This window comes from Ailuropoda melanoleuca, chromosome 1 (assembly GCF_002007445.2).
Source record: "Ailuropoda melanoleuca isolate Jingjing chromosome 1, ASM200744v2, whole genome shotgun sequence".
NCBI lineage: Eukaryota > Metazoa > Chordata > Mammalia > Carnivora > Ursidae > Ailuropoda > Ailuropoda melanoleuca.
In genome coordinates this window covers 143,411,457-143,431,803 of record NC_048218.1, presented here as the reverse complement: position 1 = coordinate 143,431,803, position 20,347 = coordinate 143,411,457, and the positions used below count along the sequence as shown (strand labels likewise).

Genomic DNA, 20,347 nt, shown 5'->3' with positions numbered 1-20,347 from the left:
AGATTTGGGGAAAAGAATTTTGCCTAAAAATCTAGAGGCAAAATTCGTTTCCTCAAATCTCTGGGATTCCTCTTTGCTATGCTTTCATCTGAACCAGCATGGCACCACTGTGCCTTGCTCTGCCCTCAGCTCAGTCTCAGATCTCCCACAGGCAGAGTCCAACTCCTAGAACCAAAACTTTATGCTCTCTCACTAAAGCCAGGTCATCCTTCAAGCAAAAACATTCAGTCTGATTTGCTGAAGGTCTTATTTCCTGGGCTGGTGGTTCTGAGAATGACAAATTGATGCCCACTTACCTGGTGTAGCTCCTCTTTCTGGTTCAGCTGAGTCACAGCCTCACACTTGTCGTCTTTTCCTTTGTGTCCTCCTCCGTTTCTGCCACACAGGATTTTTAACGTAGAAGTTGGGTTTTCTGTGATCAAGAAAGAGGAATCATAGGATTTTCAAATAATTTTTTTCCCTTAAAATAACTAGTTCCTTCATTTCAGTTAAGGATCGTTTTGTTTTGAGGGCGCCTGGGTGGCTCCGTCGGTTAAGCGTCTGCCTTCAACTCAGGTCATGATCCCGGGGCCCTGGGATCCAGCCCCCTGTCGGACTCTCTGCTCAGCAGGGAGCCTCTTTCTCTCTCTCCCTTTGCTCCTCCCCCTGCTTGTGCTCTCCCTCTCCCTCTCTGTCAAATAAATAAATAAAATCTTTTTAAAAAATTTTTAAAGGATCATTTTGTTTCTAAAAATAAAAAAGATACCAAATGTCTCCTCCTGACAGAGAAGTTCCCTTTTCCTCTCTTCTCTGTTTCTCTTCAGGTAGAGATCTCAGGAGAAGTGAAAGGCAAGAGTAAAATGAAGAGCTAAAAGTCAATTTCAGCTCTAGCCAGACTTCTTCCTGGGAAATTAAGAGGTCTTGTTTGGTAAACACCTGGGCCAGACCCCATGCGGCCAAGCCTTGAATGAGAGGCCAGGAAACCAGTGTGCTTTGAAAGTTCCCCAGGTGATTGTAACCTGTATTCAGGCTTGAGAAGCCCTGGAGTTTCCAATCAGGACACAATACTGAATACCTGTTGTGTCCTCAGCTTGCACTTGCTATACATATTACCTGTGTGACTTTTAATATTGTTTATCCTGTTTTTGTATCTGTAAAATGGAGGTGGTGTGTAATGACAACTGGTCTTTCTTTCATCATGAAAACCACAAGCAAAACCATTTATCTTCCATATAGCATTTCATTCCGTTTGAGGATGTCGTAAATGTTCATTGTTGTGTTTAGGACGATCAATATATTGATTCCACTCCATTCACTCCAGAGTATTTAGTTAATAGCTATTATATAATTTTATTTTTAAATTGTTCATTCATTCATTCAACAAATACCCATTGGGTACATCTCTTGATACTCCCTTATTTAGAATGCCCCCATCACAGAATCTTGGATCCTAAGGCTGAAAGGGACATGTTCCAATTTTACCAACTAGAAGATGGAAAAACTGAGACCCAGAGGGTATTATGGCTTATGCAAAACTAGTTACACTAGACTAAAACGTCTAGTTAGTGGCAGAGCTAGAAATAGACCAAAATACTTAATCTTTTACCTGAAGTCCTTGAGCCATATTGTAATATGGCTATCTATTGTTGCATTAAAAATTACCCTAACATTTAGTAGCTTCAAGCAATAAAAATCATGTATTATATCTCACCATTTCTGTGGGCCAGGAATTTGGACAGGACATAGTGGGAACAACTTGACTTTGTCCCTTGATGTCTGGGGCTTCAGCTGGAAATCTTATAGGTAGAGGGCAAAAATCATCTGAAGGCTATTTCATTACATGTGTGGCAGCTGATGCTCATACCAGTGATCAGAACAACCACACTTGGCCCTTCCATGTGTTATGGCCTGAGCTTCCTTACAGCATGGTGGCTGAGTCCAAGAGCAAGTGTCTCAAGAAAAAGAGAGAGCCAAGGAAAATAGATGGGCTTAGAAAGTCATGAAGAGTTACTTCTGCCACACTGAGGACCAGGTCAGTTACTAAAGTACCCAGATCCAAGAGGAGGGACCATAGCCCCTACCTCTTGGGAGAGTGTCCACATCACATTGTAAGAAGATAAGGTGGGATGATATACCTGTCCCATCGGAGCCACCATCTTTGAGAGAACATAATCTTCCACAAGTCAGAGATTGTTTATGGGAGCCTGGTACAAGGCAAAAACCATATCCATCACTGTTTTATATAAATGAGGCAAGAGAGCACAACTCCATCAAGAACATATCTCTGAAAAGCCTAAAGCCAATCATGCTTAAGCAAATATACCCCCTCAAAAAACCCCACATATACACACTATATACCCTCCACATTTAGTGTTTTGATTTTATGCTCTAGCTTTATGCTCTGGCTTATTAATGCTATGTAAATGATGCTTAAGTAAGATTCTTGAAAAAAAATGAACAACAATTTTCTCAAATTTCTCTCCACAGCATTTGGAAAATGAGAGGGACTTTAGCCCCATCATATGGACTCTCAAGAAGTTAGGAAATAATTACAATATATCTTGGGCAATCATGTGGAGTAAGGCAACTAAATGTCTCCTGGAACCTAGAATTTACCCCTCCTGGGCATATTTTTTACAACTTCCTCTTTTCTTCTATGTATCTTTATATAGAATGTAGCTCTGAAAGGGAATTGCTTGTGCCTTTTTTACTCACAGTTGCATTTCTAGTGCCTGCAGAGTCCTTAGCACAATATGTATGTATGTTGATATATGTCAACATATATATGTCAATATATATACTAAACCATTTTATCTTCTTTCAGAAACATTGCAGAGTAGGTCCATGCTGAAAAATATCAAAAGACTTCTTTTTATTATCATTGTAATTTTTTCTTCCTATTTATTCATGGGAGAGAAGTAGAATTTTATTGGCTTTAATTCCAGTATGAATAAGCAGGTTCATAGTCCAAACCCACGAGAAACTTATTATATAAAGGTATATTAGAAAATCTCTCATTATTTTAGAATATTAAAAAATATATATATCTGAATGTTGAAAGACAGGAATCATCAACAAACTTTAAACCCAACAGGATATTATTTTCCACTGTGATTCATGTAAAATAACCACAAAAGTTAAAACATTTCAAATCATCTAGCTAATTTGATTTCATGATAGAAAACCTTAGTTTTACTTTTTATTTTTAAAACTTACTACAATGACATCTTGTTTTGGAAAATAGTCTTTTTTTCAGACTATACCAGCAACTGGTATAGTTGGGTAAATATCAACATAATTTAGTAGATTCAAATGGTTTTGACATGCTAATGCAATTTGGCTACTGACACAAGGAGCCCTGTTACCTTATTTAACCATCTCTCATTATATTGCATATAATAACTTAAATACATGCATAAAGACACAGTATTAAAAAATAAGATAAAAATCTTTCTAATCCTTTCAATTTGATATCAAAGATATTGTGTTGTATAGGCCCCAAAAGAAAAACATCCTTATTAATTCATCCTTCCTAACCACTAAACAAGTAGATGGTCCAAGTCCTTTTTGAAACTTCTATCAATTTATTTTGGAAATCATTTTCTAATATTTTTGGAATGTAAAACATAGTCCTTGAGTTAAAAATGTAGCTGGGACAGCTTGAGTCCTTGATTCAAGCATCATTAGTTGAATGGCCCTTAAGTCAAACCTCAACTGAAGAGTCCTTTAAAACTAATTTAATTCTAAAATACATTCATAAAGAAGTACATGTATAAAATTTTCCTTGATTCTGTAATATAAAGACAATGTAGAAAGCTTTATACATTACTCAATCATGATAATTATATATTATATCCTATAAAATGAAAATCTTAGATCATATCAAATGTTTCTTATCACCTGTTATCAGAGTCCCTAGAATTAAGGTGTATTTAAAATTTAATGACCTGTTTGGGAAAATATTTAGTGTTCTTTATCTATAAAGGAAGGTCACAAGGCTTTTTAGATAGCTCATAAACTTCTTTCTTGTAGCATTGATGTTTATGAAATTTTGGTCTCGAATCACTGTCCACACTTTAATTTCTTAGCATGAACTAATAACATCCTTTTCTTGTCAATTCCAAAAAAGAATATATAAATAATGAATACACATTTGTGTACACACACATGCCGCGGAAGACATAAATGTGTGGGGCAAATGACTCTTGAATTCCTTTGCCACTCAAGTCACCTATAAACTGGAAATGTGAGAACCACATATCTACCTAATATCTAATTCCTAGTTGGTCTGAAATTTTCACTTCATTAATTGATTTACTCGCTTCAGGCACTTATTTTGGCATAATGCAAGCGCAATCTATTTGAGGTTGATTCTCCAAATATTCCTGACTGCTGAGTGCACGGGGATGTCAGTCACTTTGCGACGAGTGAGAAGTGGAAGAGTCACAGCCAGTTTATTTCTGTATCGAGCGCCTCGTTTGTTTGATTTTGAACAGGCATCAGGAAAGAGCAACCCAAATTCCCAACTTTAAACCCGGCTCTGTGGAAATGAAAATCAGGGAGAGTACACTAAAGATTCAGTGGGTCCCCGGACTGCAAGATCTTAAGATCTGACTGAATCCCAGATCTGCCACTTTCTCATCCGCAAACCTCCCCTCTTCCGTTGTTGAGTTAATTAATTCAGGTGATGAAAGTAAAGGCCTTAAGCGCTGCTTTAGGTGCGCACAGTTATTTTCATACAAATAGCTAAAGGGCAGCACCCTACCTGTGATGCCCTTGATGGACTTTCATTTCAGATTGGGTGAATGTAAAATATTTCAGTGACCCTGCCCACTAGACCACTCAAGTACTATGTACAGTTACGACTTTTATTTTGTTTATTGTTACATGAGAATTCAATGCCAGTAGAAGCAGAATTAAGGTTTAAATTCAATTGCATTAAAAACAATTGCATTTCATGTTTTAATTGTACTGTGTTTAAAAAAAGCCCACCCTCCTTTGTCATTCCACATGCCTTTCAATATATCAACTGGAAAATATATTACATTTTGCATTGACTCGTTGCTCTCTTTCATTGACTAAGTACATTGGAGATTTGCTTTTGGTAAAATCCCCAATATATATAACTCTCATGTCAGTATCTGTGCAGTAAATGTACACCTATCTTTCTTTGCATATATACCAAATGGCAATAGAGGTTTTAACTGTATGTAGTATCTATGCTTCCATAAGATTCTCTGAGGGTATCCTATGACATATTGTAGACTTGATCCCGGAAATTATAAGTTAGTCAAAAATTTGAACTTTTGTGAGATTGGGAGCATCGATTCTTACAGTTGAAAATTGAGAAGAGGTAGTCAGCTTCATCTTATCTATGTGAACCATTGCACAAGGGAACGCAGACTCCATCAGCCTGATTCCAGTCCTGTACAGTGACGTAGGAGATGGCTTCTTTGGTTTCTTCCACTTTTCTTTCTCAGTCATTGTTCCTTTCCTTGGGACCTGATTCAACTTCCAGGCTGTCTCAAAAACCCCAAGTATTAAGGCCCCATATGAGCCCAACTCACCTGACCATGCCCCCAACCCTTTCGGTGCTGGCTTACTACCTCCCGCCCCCTGCTCCTCATTGCTCTGCTATGCTGGTTGTCCTTTTGAAACGCTGCTGTTACACTAATATTTTCTTAGTCAGGTGTTAACTGACTTATAACAGCTTAACATGCCCCCTTTTAACCACTTCCTCACCCCATTAGTATATTCACTGTGTGTGTTCAACAAGGAAGTGTTCTGCTTACCTTTCATTCTGACTAAATTAACCCTAATTTTACTTATTGGGAATTTATTGTTTTCTGATTATTAGCCACTTCCTGCAGCAGAAGTCCTTGCTTAGGAAAGTAAGCTAGGAAGCTGAGGCTCTCCAGACCTTATGCCTCAAACACCAACTGAGGTAGAAAAAACCAATCACCATAGACAACTCTTTGGCCAAATGATTCAACAAACAACTGAGCCAGCTGGAGCATGTAGTGGTAACAACAGTGTCCTGTTTCTTTCCTACAGGGCCATTTAGCAATTTTCTTCTGTAGTATATATCTTTTTAAAGGACATTTAAGGAAACACACTAAAGTATACTAACCACCATCTCTGTGACTGCTCTAAAAGTCACTAGGAGTTGCCCTAAGTGTGCCCCCAAGAAACACATGTCTCTAGGAGAATATGGCTAAGGAATTTGTATACACTAAAGTATACTAAAGTATACTAACCACCATCTCTGTGACTGCTCTAAAAGTCACTAGGAGTTGCCCTAAGTGTGCCCCCAAGAAACACATGTCTCTAGGAGAATATGGCTAAGGAATTGTGAAATTGGTCTTTAATAAAAACCACTTCAGGTCCTAAACTAAACTTATGAGCCTCCCGACAAAATGTGATTGTCCTCCCATGTACCCTATCTCAGTTAAGTGACACCCCCATCAGTCATGCTATAAAAGTCAGAAACCTAGGATTTATCCTGCACACCTTCCTCACCCCCACTTTCCCCAATATTTAATCCACAATCAGTCCTGTCAATTTTACCTCCTAAATCCTTTCCACATAGGCAGTGTCTCTCCCCCAAACAATTGCAACCACTTCCTTAACTTGATCTCTTTGCTTCCATTCCCACCCCCTTCCAAATTTTCCTCCAAGTTACCTCCAAGTTACCAAGTTTCCTCCAAGTCACCACCCCTCCCTCTGCCCCCATTAAAACACATTAAAGTCTTTTCCATGGGTCTTAGATTATGGAGTCAAAGTTTTCAAGGGACCTATATGGCATATTACTTTGCTAGGGCCGTGCTAACAAAGTACCATAGACTGGGTAGCCTAAACAACCAAAATGTATTTGCTCACAGTTCTAGAGGCTGACAATCAGAGACCAGGGCATTGACAGGATGGATTTCCTTCTGAGGCCTCTCTCCTCAGCTTGTAGGTGACCATCTTTTCCCTGTATCTTCACAGGATCTTTGCCTGGGTGTGTGTGCGTCCTTATTGTCTCTTCTTATAAGGAGATCAGTCACATTAAATTAGGGCCTACCCTAATGACCTCAGGAAATTTTAATTACTTATTTAAAGGGCCGAACTCCAAATATAGTCACATTCTGGAGTACTAGGAGTTAGAACTTCAGCATATGCATTTTAGTGGCACATAGTTCAGCCCCACAACATGTGGGTTTTGTGTAATCTGATCCCAACTCACTTTCCCAGCCTTGTGTCTCCCCTTAGCTCATAGGAGTAAGATTGATCACATCCCCTCACAGCATAGGACATTACATTATTGTTTCAGCCTGACTGAGAGCTCTTTCTCTACTTTGAAGTACTTACTATGATCTTTCATTTATTCTCCCAATTCTCTTATTATCTGTCTTCTCAACCAGTGCCATGTTGGTAAGGATCTCATGTATTTGTGTTTACTGTATTTCCAAGATCTAGCACACTATATGGAACGAAATAAAAGGTCAACAAATACAATTTTTTGTTTGAACAAATGAAGTGACTCCAAAAGTTTACTGTGTTCATGTATGCACATAACCAAGCAAACAAAATTTAGCATTAGGAAATGATATACATTTGGGGGTTTCTACAACCCTGAGTTAGAAATCAGAGACTTAACAAAGAAATCTCTAGTTGTGACCAAAATCTGGTATCTGTCCCATAATGATATACTTTATTTAGTTTCCACACAGGCAATACATCTGTAATAATTGTTAGTAGGGTTATTCATGACCTCTGGCCATTTGACTAGTTTCTGTTGAAAATCTTACCATCTGTTTGTTTGCCTCAGTTTATGAATCAGTTTTGTTCTATGCTTTTTCTATTTGCTTTTTTATTATGATTTCAGCACTCACCACTGATATGCTTATTAACTGGGCAAAACCACCCTTGTGAAGCATTTCGATGATACAGCACTCTGTTTTTGATGGTAGCTCAAGGCAGCTGTCACTGTACTTTCACTAGGAATTGTGCAATGCCCACAAGGAAAAGAGAAGAGCTATTAAAATAGCTAATAGCCCTGATTGAATGTCTTCTATTTCTTGGCCACATTCTGGAGCTATCCAGGAATGGATATTCTCATGATTCTTTCCAAACCATTCTCTACTGAAGCAAAGCATCTGGTCCTCTCTAAGCAGTGTCATGGAACTGAGTTTTCAGTGTTTGGCACGCTCCCCTCCAGAGGCAAGAAACGATCTTACCTCATAGGGAGAGAGAAGAGTACACAATGAATTCTCTAGGTCCTAAGATCCTACCACTGTTTGGAACGCAGTTTTCCATAAGGAAATTTCTCCCTCCTCCTTCCTTGTCCCTGATCCCTGAGTATTGCAGTGCTTAATACTCAATTCTCTATTCATCATTCTCCATCTTCATACGTTTGTAGAGTTACTGGAAGTTAGAGGGCTTACAGTGCGGTTTCTCACTGTACCCATCCATAGTCTTCATCCTGCCCAAATTCCCACACGTAGCTGATTGCAGGGCTGGGGCTTGAATCCCTGTCTCCAGACCAGCGCCTGCTCTTACCCCTCAGTCCCACCCCAGCCAGTTACTTCATCTTTTCTCATCATGTCAGTGATGCACTCGAAATGATACCAGTCATTCAGAGATTCTTTTTTTCCTTCTTCTTCTGTTGTCTTTCTTTGTATTATTTTTATCTTTCATTGTGGTAAAATGATGTAACATAGAGTTCACCATCTTAGCCATTTTTAAGTACACAGTTCTGTGGCATGAAGTACGTCCCTCTTGCTGTGTAACCATCGCCACTGTCCATCTCCAGAACTTTTTTTATCCTGCAAAACTGAAACTGTGTACCCATTAAAGAGTAACCGCTCCTCCCTGTTCCCACTGAGGTGGTATCTCATTGTGGTTTTGATTTGCATTTCCCTCATGATTAGTGATGTTGAGCATCTTTTCCTGTGCTTATTGGCCATTTGTATTTCGTCTTTGGAGACACTTCTATTCAGGTGCTTTGCTTATTTTTTAATGCAGTTTTTTCATGGTGTTGTTGAGGGCTGTTTTGTTTAGCTTTGTTTTTTCAACATTTCTGTAACGCCTCTCTCTTTCTGAGAGATGTCATGCTAAAAAAATACCATTTCAAGATATACCATAGTGTAATTTACACAGAGTTGCCAATGGGGCATACTTTTTTGGGCCCGATATATATCACAAGCCTAGTCATTGAACGTTTTGAACATTTATTTCTCTTTGGTCTTAAAACCTTAAGGACTGTGATAGATATAGAGGCCTATCTTATTTACAAGTATTATTTGAGTGTCTGCCCAAGACGGCAGATCACAGATTTCACATACAGTGAGAGAAAGGAAAAGATATTGCTGAACAGAGAAAATAATACATGGTTAAAGAATTCCTGCTGGCATTCTTTGAGTACCAGATATTGCTGAGGTTAGATATTCTAACTATCTTATGGTCTATTATTTTGAAGTCAGGCGTTGCCTTTATTTCAAGCACGGATGTTGCAAAATTTAACTATTTTTAGCCATATTTAAGTAATGTTACCGTAGCATTCATTAGGAAAGGCAAATATGAAATGTGAGATAGGATATGTTGTTCTTTTCTCCTGCTGGTGGGAATTTCCAGAGAAGCAAAATGGCGATAAGAGGTGAAATGGAAAAGTTGGGCAATTTTCTATAATATCACCAAACGTGTTCCGCCTTTGTTTGCAGTTGTTTTTATGGGTATATTATGACTATTCCTCATTGGCCACTGAGATTCATTTCCCTTTATAGTTTAGTAATTACATTTGTGAAATATATTTTTAACAGCTAATCACCGTCAGGGCCCTCTTAAGAGATGTAATTAGAAAGACCAACAGACATTCTGTCTTAAACGTATTGCTAATTTAGTACTAACTCATTTTTTTTATTGCAACTTGCTGTTGGTATCATGAATGAAGCTTTAATTATAGAGAATGGACTGCTCTGAAATGGCACTCCCACTTGGTTTAAGTGCCCTCTTTTAATCTGTGGGGTGTTCCTTATCAGGGATTATTGTCAAACATTTTTTTAAGTATTCTTCCAGTTACCAGAAGACAGATTAAAAGCAGGGCCAAACAATTAGGGTGAGATGAGCATAACTTTCCCTTCTCCCCTGTAAAGCTTTCTTATTCTCGACTCCAAAGCTACACCACAGGGAACATTCCTATTAGCAACACCAAATAAAACCCAGAACAAATGCAAGTCAGTTTATTTTGTCTTTTCTTTTTTTGCCTTTTCTATATTTCAAAAGCAATTCCTACATGTTATAAAAGTTAGAAAATGCAGATAAGCAAAAGAAAATCACCTGCAAAACCACCTCCTGGAGAGGTTTTAGTATCAACTTTGCCATGACGCTGCTGTGAAAATTTGTGCAGTTGTCCTGGGTGTGTGTGTGTGTGTGTGTGTGTGTGTATGTGTTTCTAATTATTCACTTTCTCTTTATTCTGAGAAGGATTATTTGTTCCTGATACATTGACTTTGGGCTTCATGTTGTGACTTGCTTAAGTCAAGGGATGTGACCGAGTCGCTGTGTCTTACCCCATCTGAGCAAAGTTTGAAATGCCATTTTGTAGTTTGGCTCCTCTGGCCTGACAGCCGCCTGCCAGGAGAGAAACATGCTTGGGTCAGTGCTGCTCCTTCAGCCTTGGTCACAGAAGAAAAGTCATGGGAAGCAGATCCACAGAGGGAGCTTTGGCTGCCCCATAGCTCCATGTGACTTGAGCAAAAAAAAAAAAAGCATCTGTTCTTTTAAGCCACTGAGACTTGGGGGGGGTTGTTTGTTACACAGCCAATCTGACTAATATTTTACCTAGCCCCCTAAGACTCAGTTTCCACAGCTACAAAATTACAATAACAATAACAGTATCTACATAGAAAGACTACTAAGAGGACTAAGGAACATTGATAGTCCCCACTGCTTAATAAGAAAAATTCATTTTATTTTATTCTTTAAGCCTTTCTTCTGTGCATATATATCTATATATATATATTTACAAAAACAAGATTATACAGTGCATTCAATTTGTAGTCCTTTTTAAAAGTGTTAATGTAATAAATATCTATGTAATAAGGTAATTAAATATTCTAATACAATTTTTAATGGGTGCACGGTGTTCCATAGTGTAGATGTACTAATGTTTATTTAACAAATCCATTATTTTTGAGCATTTAGATTATTTCCAAATTCTACCACAGTAGACAATATTATAATGACTATTTCTATAATTAAATATCAGCCAATTTATGATTAAATCTTTAGGGGAAAAAATCACTGTCAAAGGGTCTCCGTGTCTTAAGGATTTTAACACATATTGTAAAATTGTTCATAGTTTACAAACTTATGCAATTAGTAAAGCAAAACTTTGCCAGAAGATAGTTATATATCCCCATGAGTATAATGCTTATAATATTTAAGTTTTCCTGTAGTAAAATCCCATCAAGATTATGTTAAAATGCATGAACGCTTATATTGCAGTATTTTTTCCTGCTTCCACTAAATTAGCCAAAGGAGACATATTCTGACTTGTTCTCTAAGCATCTAATATTTATGTTGTTACAAGGAAGAATGTGCTGTCTGAGCAGGATATTGTCATTGCTCTTAAATGGGGTGCTGTTGAATTTTGTGTCTTTGATACTATTGTATGAAAATAGCAGCAAAGCATATTTTGCCATAGGACTCGTCTATATGACAATCAAATTCTTCTATATTGTCTTCTTATAATAAAATAGGACTCTTGTCACTTTATTTTTCAAGAAACACTGAGTGTTAATTAAAAAATAACTTTAATGACATTTTGGAATGACTGTGATAAATATCCTAGTCTTAAAAATAAATCAAGGAAACAGCTTCTAGGCTATATTTCCAGTTGTGCTACTAATTTTGTTTCCTGTTCTAGTAAATATTTTCAGCCCACGGGGTCATGTGGTTTACCTTGTCAACTGGGTGTGTGTGTATATATATATATATATATATATATATATATATATATATATACACATACATACATATGTGTATATATGCATATATATATGAGTCGGGTGGGTGGGCTTGTGCACTTTACAGTGATGTTTGCTGCCCATTTCAAGTCTTGAACTTGATATATACAAAACTCCATGAGAAACATCTCTGTTCTAGGGAGACAAATTAGAATTGAACTGCAATTAATCCAGTGCCATGAACTATGAACTTCTGTGGCATTTAATGAAGTATTAACTGATGGCCATATGAGCAAACCACTCCTAAAAGTATTGCTTTTTATATTTGAAAGTTCCTTTGTTATTTATTTGTTTTAATGGGCTTCTCTTTACACCTTTCTAAATTATTTCAGCATTTTTCTTGCCAATGCTTAATTAGGCTGACTCTAAAACAGCAGTTGATATGGACCAGATGGAAACATTTGGCTGGCTGTATTTCCCACAGTTCTTTGGTTTAGGAGAGCCCTGGGATCAACGTTAGCCTCACCACTCATACTGGGCTAAGAAGATCTTTGATAAATTGAGTATGTTGATTTTGATCTTAATTATCTTTGGTTGTATAGACTCTACATTTAATGCTGATAGAAGGAGAGAATATTGTACTGCATTTTAAAATTACATATTATAAGAATATTGAAGAAGTTAATCAAGGAGCATTAGTTGTGATCTAGCCCAATATTCACCTTGGTGGCCAACTCGAGAATTAGCATGATTTCACAGAGAGCAACTCTGAAACTGACATTGAAGCACTTGTGAAAAATTGCTTCAATACAGTTAAGTTAGAAAAAAAGAATATAAATAATTTATATCTGTCTTTAAGCAATAATCATTCCAAAGTATGATTATTAGTTTACTTGTATGATTTAGATAAAAGTCAATATAGTCAATACAGTTGACCTAGGAAAGTCATATTTGTCTAATGGTTTTGTTTTGTTGGGGGGGAGGGGCAGAGGGAGAGGAGCAGAGAGAATCTTCAGCAGGCTTCACACCCAGTATGGAGCCCAATGCTGCACTCGATCTCACAACCTGAGCCAAAATTAAGAGTTGGATGCTTGGGGTGCCTGGGTGGCTCAGTCGTTGAGTGTCTGTCTTTGGCTCAGGGCGTGATCCCAGTGTCCTGGGATTGAGCCCTGCATCGGGCTCCCTGCTGGGAGCCTGCTTCCTCCTCTCCCACTCCTACTTGTGTTCCCTCTCTCGCTTGCTGTCTCTCTCTCTCTGTCAAATAAATAAATAAAATCTTTTAAAAAAAAAGAGTTGGATGTTTAACTGACTGAACCACCCAGGTGTCCCATCTAATGATTTTAAAATGAGTAGTCATAAATCTCTTAATGCCTTTTAGATTTGGTCCTTGTTGAAGGTTTTGGTAGCTATAATGGATTACTAATGAAAACTAAGAATCCTTATTAGCCCATAACCCTTCAACAAGGAATGTTCATGAAGAGACTCTAAAGGGAAATATATTGTCATTATTTGTAATTAATTATTAAAAATGTATGAAAAATTAGAATTCTATAAAAATATAAAGTAAAATATCTATTAACCAAGAGGAAGAATGAAATCTGCTTAACATATTTAACAATTTTCAAATTGTCCATTTAAGAGACAATAAATGTTTACCAAACTTCTATATATTTTCCAAAGCAAAATTTCACATACTTTTTTAAAGCACAATTCTTTTTTAAAAAGAAAAATCATTGACAACTTATTTTCAAAGCATCATTACCTAATACTGATTTTAAATATATGTATTTCTAGAATCAGTGTGAAATATGAAAAGAGCATGATTTTGAAGAACCGTTTCCAGATTTTGTCTCTGCCCCTCATTGACTGTGAGAACTTGGTAAAGTCACTTAACATCTGCAAACTTTTATATCCTTATGCATAAAGTGGGGATAATGTTTGTTTGCATTTGATGTGAGGACAATGTAATAAATATAATTACCTGGCTCTTAGTATGCACTCAGTTCATTTTAGTTTCCTTCCTTCCTTTCCCATCAGTTCTTTCTTTTTAAAAAAGTCCATTTTAACGTATATTTTAATTTGGCTAAAGACTACTGTATATTCCTGTATATCAATCAGCCATGATAATAATAGGTTTTCTTGATAAACATTAGGTTCCATCTGTATCTTTCCAAAGAATATCAAAACTTTCCTGAGCCTAAAGCCTTAAGTTCAAAGGCTCACTACAGCAGAGAACAGAGAGGCTAAGGGAAGAGCTCTGTTACCTGTCCCCTTCCTGCCAGCGGTTAGTTCAGGTCCTGGGAAGTCCTGCGCATCAGCTACCTTGCCCAATAGCAACAGCAGAGCAGTGAACTTATATTAGTCAACTTACATTAGAAGCAATTGCCAGTCAAGTTTCCTTTAGAAAGAGTCACAGGTCCTGTTTGAGTAAACTCTTGGTCAACTCAGTTACTCCAATTCACCTCAATAGCATGACAAGAATTCTAGCACTTACTTCTCCAGTGTTTCCTTTAGCTCCTGTCACTGAATGCAAACCACCAGAGGGAGGCAGGGCAAGTACAAAGAGAAGAGCTGTCATAGAAATTCAGTCAGAGATTGGGAAAATATGAATAAGGATTACTTATGGATGGAGATTATCTAGACGCCTCCCAGATGCATTGTGAATTCACTGAACTTGGCTGCCTGCTTCTCAGTTATTATCCCATCTACAACCCCAAAGCAAATCACATGCATTACGATTACTTCTTTGGTATTCCTAATTAAATGTACGATTGGCTAAGTCTTATTTCACAGACCAAAACTTCTTTATATACATAATTTTTTAAAAAGTGAATTGACAAAGTGAGTCATATGCAAGATTTCTTTTAGTAAAGAAAGTACCAGGGCTCCTAAGTGACTTGGTCAGTTAAGCATCTGCGTTTGGCTCATGTAATGATCACGGGGTCCTGGGATTGAGCCCTGTGTCGGGTTCCTGCTTAGCAAGGAGTCTGCCTCTCTCTCTCTCTCTCTCTCTGTCTCTCTCTCTCCCTCTGCTCCTCCCCACTCTCTCTGTCTCTCAAATCAATAAATAAAATCTTAAAAAAAAAAAAAGAAATACCAAGCTTCCTTTAATAAAGAAGGTTGCAAAATGTTGGCTTCACCTGAAATATTAAATTGCCACATTGAAATTGACTTTGACACCATCATTTTAGACAAGTTCCTTAGATCACTGTCTTGAATATTAGCTGTTAGGGTCATGGTGGGAGACAACTGCTATGACGAAAACTATTTGCATCATCATGGCTGACGCTGAGGATTCCAGCTTTGGCTGGCCATCCCTGATGTCATTAATCTCACTTAATCTCTGTTTTTCAAGGGAATCCAACTAATTTTACAGAAACTTTTGAACCGCTTACACAGAAAGGATAATTTCCAAGGCACTCAAATTTCAGGGAAATGGACCCTTAAATAATTAAATAGGAAGAAAAGGAAAGCTTTGTAATGATTAAATTATATTTGATAGCACCTTTCTCTATTAGTAAATATATGCTACTAGAGTTGGAAAAACAGGAACAGGCTTGTCCCTTGTAAGGTTCTCAGTGAAATATCTTTGTGTAGAATCCCAGAAATGGTGAAGGGTTTGGGAAGCATGTATAAATAAAGGGGGTACATAAGAGTAGCTCCTACTCAGGCATTCTCTGTGGTACATAATGGCTCATAAGAGCAAAAAGTGCATCTGACTCAGTAAATATTTGATGAGTGAATTTATAAATACAATGAGAGCTCTCAGCCTCATTCCACTCCACCTTCATTTCTGCAAACACAAGCATACAGAGATACATGCACAATGAACACAGGGTTATGGGAGAGAGGAGGGAAGTGGAGAACTCCAAGGCTGGCTTACAGCTGATGAGCACCAGCCCAGTAAAGCCTGCGGTTAATAGCCAACAATTGTTCTGATTGGTGGATGTGGAAGTAGGTGGCCACTGTTAAGCATTTTGAATACCACCACAGGATATTCCTTTATTTAATCCACTTTGTTCAGGCTTAAGCATCTTCTACCCTAAGATATCCTTGAAATCAGAACCAAATGGAATTCCTGAAGGTGATTAAGAGGAACCAAACTGGGCAAAAGGATGAACTGTGGTTGTGGTTTATGTCTATCCTGATTAGACCTACCTTACAGGCTCTGCTAGCGGAAGGCTGAAGCCCACTAGAAAAAAACCTTTGACGTGAGGCATCGTAGGAGTTGATGGTGTACACTCGTTTGGGAATATAATAGGGGTTTAACTAGAGCTCTCCCACCAACCTTCTAACCAATTTGTGGGAAATCATTTCAGTAGGTTTTGATCACTCACCTGTATAGTGAGAGGCTTTGGAAAATTTGAATTCTAGAGTCTCTTCCAATTCCATCATCCGGTGAAATCAGGCATATCTTTTTCCAAAAGAAGAAGTTTGTCAAAGGTGTATAAGGACAGAATAATGTGTATATAAGGACTAAATCATAAACCCACAATTTTGAATTCCTGTTGGTATTCATAGAATGGTTTGATGTGTGTCTGATAATGAATTCTACATAAATATTTGAAAGTTTGACTTAAAAGAGTTTGTAATTTGAATCAACCAGTATAGCACCTCACAGGAAGTCTCCTGGGTAAGAGAGAAGGACACTTTTCACATTATCAGTATTTGTGAAAGTGGACTTTCAAAACAAAGCACCAACATATTTTTTTTATTGGCTGTATTCCCTATGCTGTAATAGCATCAACATATTTAACTCAATCATCTATTCATCAGAATTGCAGTAATCTAGATAAGTTGTGGCAAAATCCTGTCATTTCTATTCCAGTATAATAAAGAAATGCTAATAAATCTGCAACATTTGCCTGTAACTACAGTCTTTTCTGCTAATAAGGAGAGAGCAACAGACCCTTCATTCACTGAAATCAGTGGAAGTTAACTGTTAGCTAAACTTGCCTATCCATTCCTTGAGTGTTAATCGCACGTTATTATTGGTAAAGTAATGGATAACAAGAGCTAACTTAAATGAATTTAGTTAAAAGATCCATTGTTGCAGGACTTCTCAGAACCTTTAGTATCCTAACATAAACATAACTTTTTTTCCAGAAAAGACCACATAGTATTCCACATTTCTCAAACCTTGTCCTGGTGAACTATTCTTTCCTTTTTCATTATTAAATGAGAGATCATATGATTATATTTTGGAGAACACAATGTGGAATATGCTGTCTTTGTTTATTTTCTATTGGAGGATCAGAAAGACCCAATATTTATCTAATTGCTATGCTTTCTCTTTCTCCAAAATGTATTTTTTTTATATTTTATTGCAGTTCAACTTAGAGCCAATGTTGGAGTGAGAAGAACCCTTAGTTATAGTCCAACTGTCTAATTATAGATAATGAAATTGATGTCCAGAAAGGTGCAGTAACATGCTTAAGAATCACATGGTAAGTTTGAGGTTGTTTTAGGATTAGAATATGGATTCCTTATTCCTTAGCCCAAGATTTTTCTTTCCATTGCACTGCACTGACTCCTCTGCCCATACTCACCATAGCTGTTCTCAACAGAAACCATGAGCTTACAAAGTTATGAGCTTATACAGAAGCAGCATACATGTTAATTACAATCAGGTGCCTTTGGGGGCGCCTGTGTGGCCCATTCGGTTAAACGGCTGCCTTCAGCTCAGATCTTGATCCCAGGGTCCTGGGATCCAGCCCTGCATTGGGCTCCCTGCTCAGCAGAGAATCTGCTTCTTCCTCTGCCTGCCACACCCCCTTGCTTGTGCTCTCTCTCTCTAACAAATAAATTTTAAAAATTTTAATTTAAAAAAAAAAACAATCAGGTCCATATGGACGACCCTGCTGACAACTCAAATTCCATTTGTCCAAAGCTGAGTTTATTCCTTTCATGTCAGATGGCAGTATATATTTAATGACTAAGAACATGAACTTCAAAATCAGCCCAATTAGAGTTTCTTCAATATATTCAGTGATTCCCACATCCTCATCTTTGCTCATCCTGACCCTTTAGACTAGGCTGTTTTTCTCCCAACCTCTCACATATGGAAGTTAAATTTTATCTTGAGATGGTATTAAAACACACATAATAAGTCCATGATGTGTTTTTAATTAAATTGATTTGAACCAAACAGTTCCTATCTCTCCTTTCTCCATCATGGCTGCTATTGGAGATCCAGTACTAGAAAGTATGGATGAGGTCACAATGCCTTTTCCTCAAATTAGTGTTAATTAACGAAATCCTATCTAATTATTCATTAATAGTATCCATTTGAGTAATGTCACACTTTTGAACTGCACATGATCCTGAACCCGTTCTCCAAGATTTCCGACTGATTAATGTTGCCTAGCCAACTGCTTAGAGGCAATCTATCTTTTTCATTCGATAAATGTTTATTGAACACTTACTATGTCAGGTTCTTGACAAGAGTCAAAGAAAAAGGCGTTTTTTTCCAATATGCCATCCTTCTTATTCCGCTGCCCTTCTCATCGAGATTCTTTTACATGATGTGCCAATCTGTTTACCAAAAACAGCTCCCCAGTACAGAGATACCAGTTTTCACTAACTAAACTTGGAGTTTGGAGTCAGATGAGCATTTTAAACTCACGATGGGGAGCAAAAAGTCATTCTGCTTTGCTCAATATGTCAACATAAATTGGGTTTATGACAACATTATATTGGGGCAAGTGAGTTTCTATAGTAATGAAGAACGATTTTCTCATAGATTGTGTAATCAAGGAGTTTTCCAAACAGAAGGCATTGTTAAGGCAACAAACCAGCAGACCCTGTGGTTTCACAAAATGTATTTACCTGTTCACTTGGACTATATCTACAGAAGCTTACTAGATAGGTCTGTCTTTAAAACAAATGTCAAATTTCAAATTTGAAACACATTCTAGGCCTTGGGTGACAAAAGGCTATAGCTATTCTGAGATAAGCAGTGCCTGTCTCTTCTTTTTCCTGCTCTTTGCCCATACCCTCGTCCCACTCCTGTTCTCATAGCCAGGGTATTAGGGGAGAGGTTCTTAACGAATAATGCTCCAAAGGAGCAATTGCCTCTGAGATGCCTTTTATAGCTTTGGGCTTTGTACCAAGGCTGGGGAATATTAAGACCTCAGAAATTCCACTTTTGCTCCATGGAGAAGAAAAAAAGAAATTTTTAAGTAAAAGGGCAGCTCTTTCTCATGACTTGCAAACTTAATAGACATGGTGGGTTAGAAATTGCCATTGAGCCAAAAGGGCATTTTCCAAAGTATATTCTGTAGATGGGTTAATAACTGTGATTGAAAAAAAAATTTCACAGTCAAACAGGTTTGAAGAATGAAAACTTAAAACTAGTGGTTTTGGTACAGGAAAATTAGGTACTTCAAAGTGCTAATGTCTATGGTAGATCTCTAAGAAGAATATAGGAAATGCTTAATTTCCTAAACATTTTTGGCCATGGAAACTTTATTTCATGCTGCTTCTCATGGGATTACTGCTATTCTATGGAATACACTTTTGGAAATGCTGATCTATGAGAATAGACACATTATTTTCAGACATTGACATTTCATATTCTTTCCACAAAAGAATAAATAAATAAAAATAATGTAACTTTACATGTCAAGGAAATTTGTTCTCCTTAAATGAAGATTATTCTATTCAATCATCATCATTGAATTAGTGAGTTAGATTGTGTGTATTAATAGAAGTGGTTTCCACTGACCAGCTCATCCCTGCAACAAAGGAATACAATTTTCTAGAGAGGAGATTAGTGATGAGTGCTCATCTGTGGATTCAAAGCAGTGCAGATTCTGTTGACTCACCCAGTAATTGAACCACTGTCCAAAGTTATTTCATTAACATGTTCTAAATCAGACTGCACAATCAAGTTTTTAAACTCCACATTCATCTGGTTTATATATGGGGCTCCCATAAGAGCTTTTGTTTTTTAAAAAAAGTGGCTAAAAGACATCTTGGAAACAACTGCCCTAAGTAACTAGACTGCTGGACAGATCCAGCAGGATCAATATGCTTCACATTTGGAAGTGTGTTCTTCTCCTAGTCAAGGAGGACGGGCTAAGGAGTCTTTCTATAGACAAGAAAGTGGCATAGAGGTGAAGCTTCTTGCCCAAAATAAAAGAAATAATAAAATCAAAAGCAGAAATTAGAATCTCTTGGCTCTACAATTAGGGCTTTTTGGGAAAAGAATAATGCTTACTGCCTTACCAAATTCTGACCCTACATCATCCCTTAAACTAAGCAACCAACATTTACTGAGCACTTACTGTGTTCCAGATTTCTTCTTAGGTTCTTGGGTGACAAAACTGAATAAAGTCCTTCCTGTAGAGAAGGAATAGGGAAAACATCAGGAAGTAAACAAATAAATAATCTAATGGTAAAGTTAAGGTTTGTTCTGG

General features: G+C 37.4%; 1 long non-coding RNA gene across 1 annotated transcript; it reads right to left on the bottom strand.

Moving 5' to 3' along the window:
* Positions 1–309: 309 nt before the first annotated feature.
* On the bottom strand, positions 310–20,260 carry LOC117803685. Its single transcript, XR_004627623.1, has 3 exons — positions 20,216–20,260; positions 16,265–16,341; positions 310–412 (listed from the first exon to the last, which is right to left on the bottom strand). It is a non-coding gene; the product is annotated as an uncharacterized LOC117803685 (long non-coding RNA).
* Between the last annotated feature and the right edge of the window lie 87 nt (positions 20,261–20,347).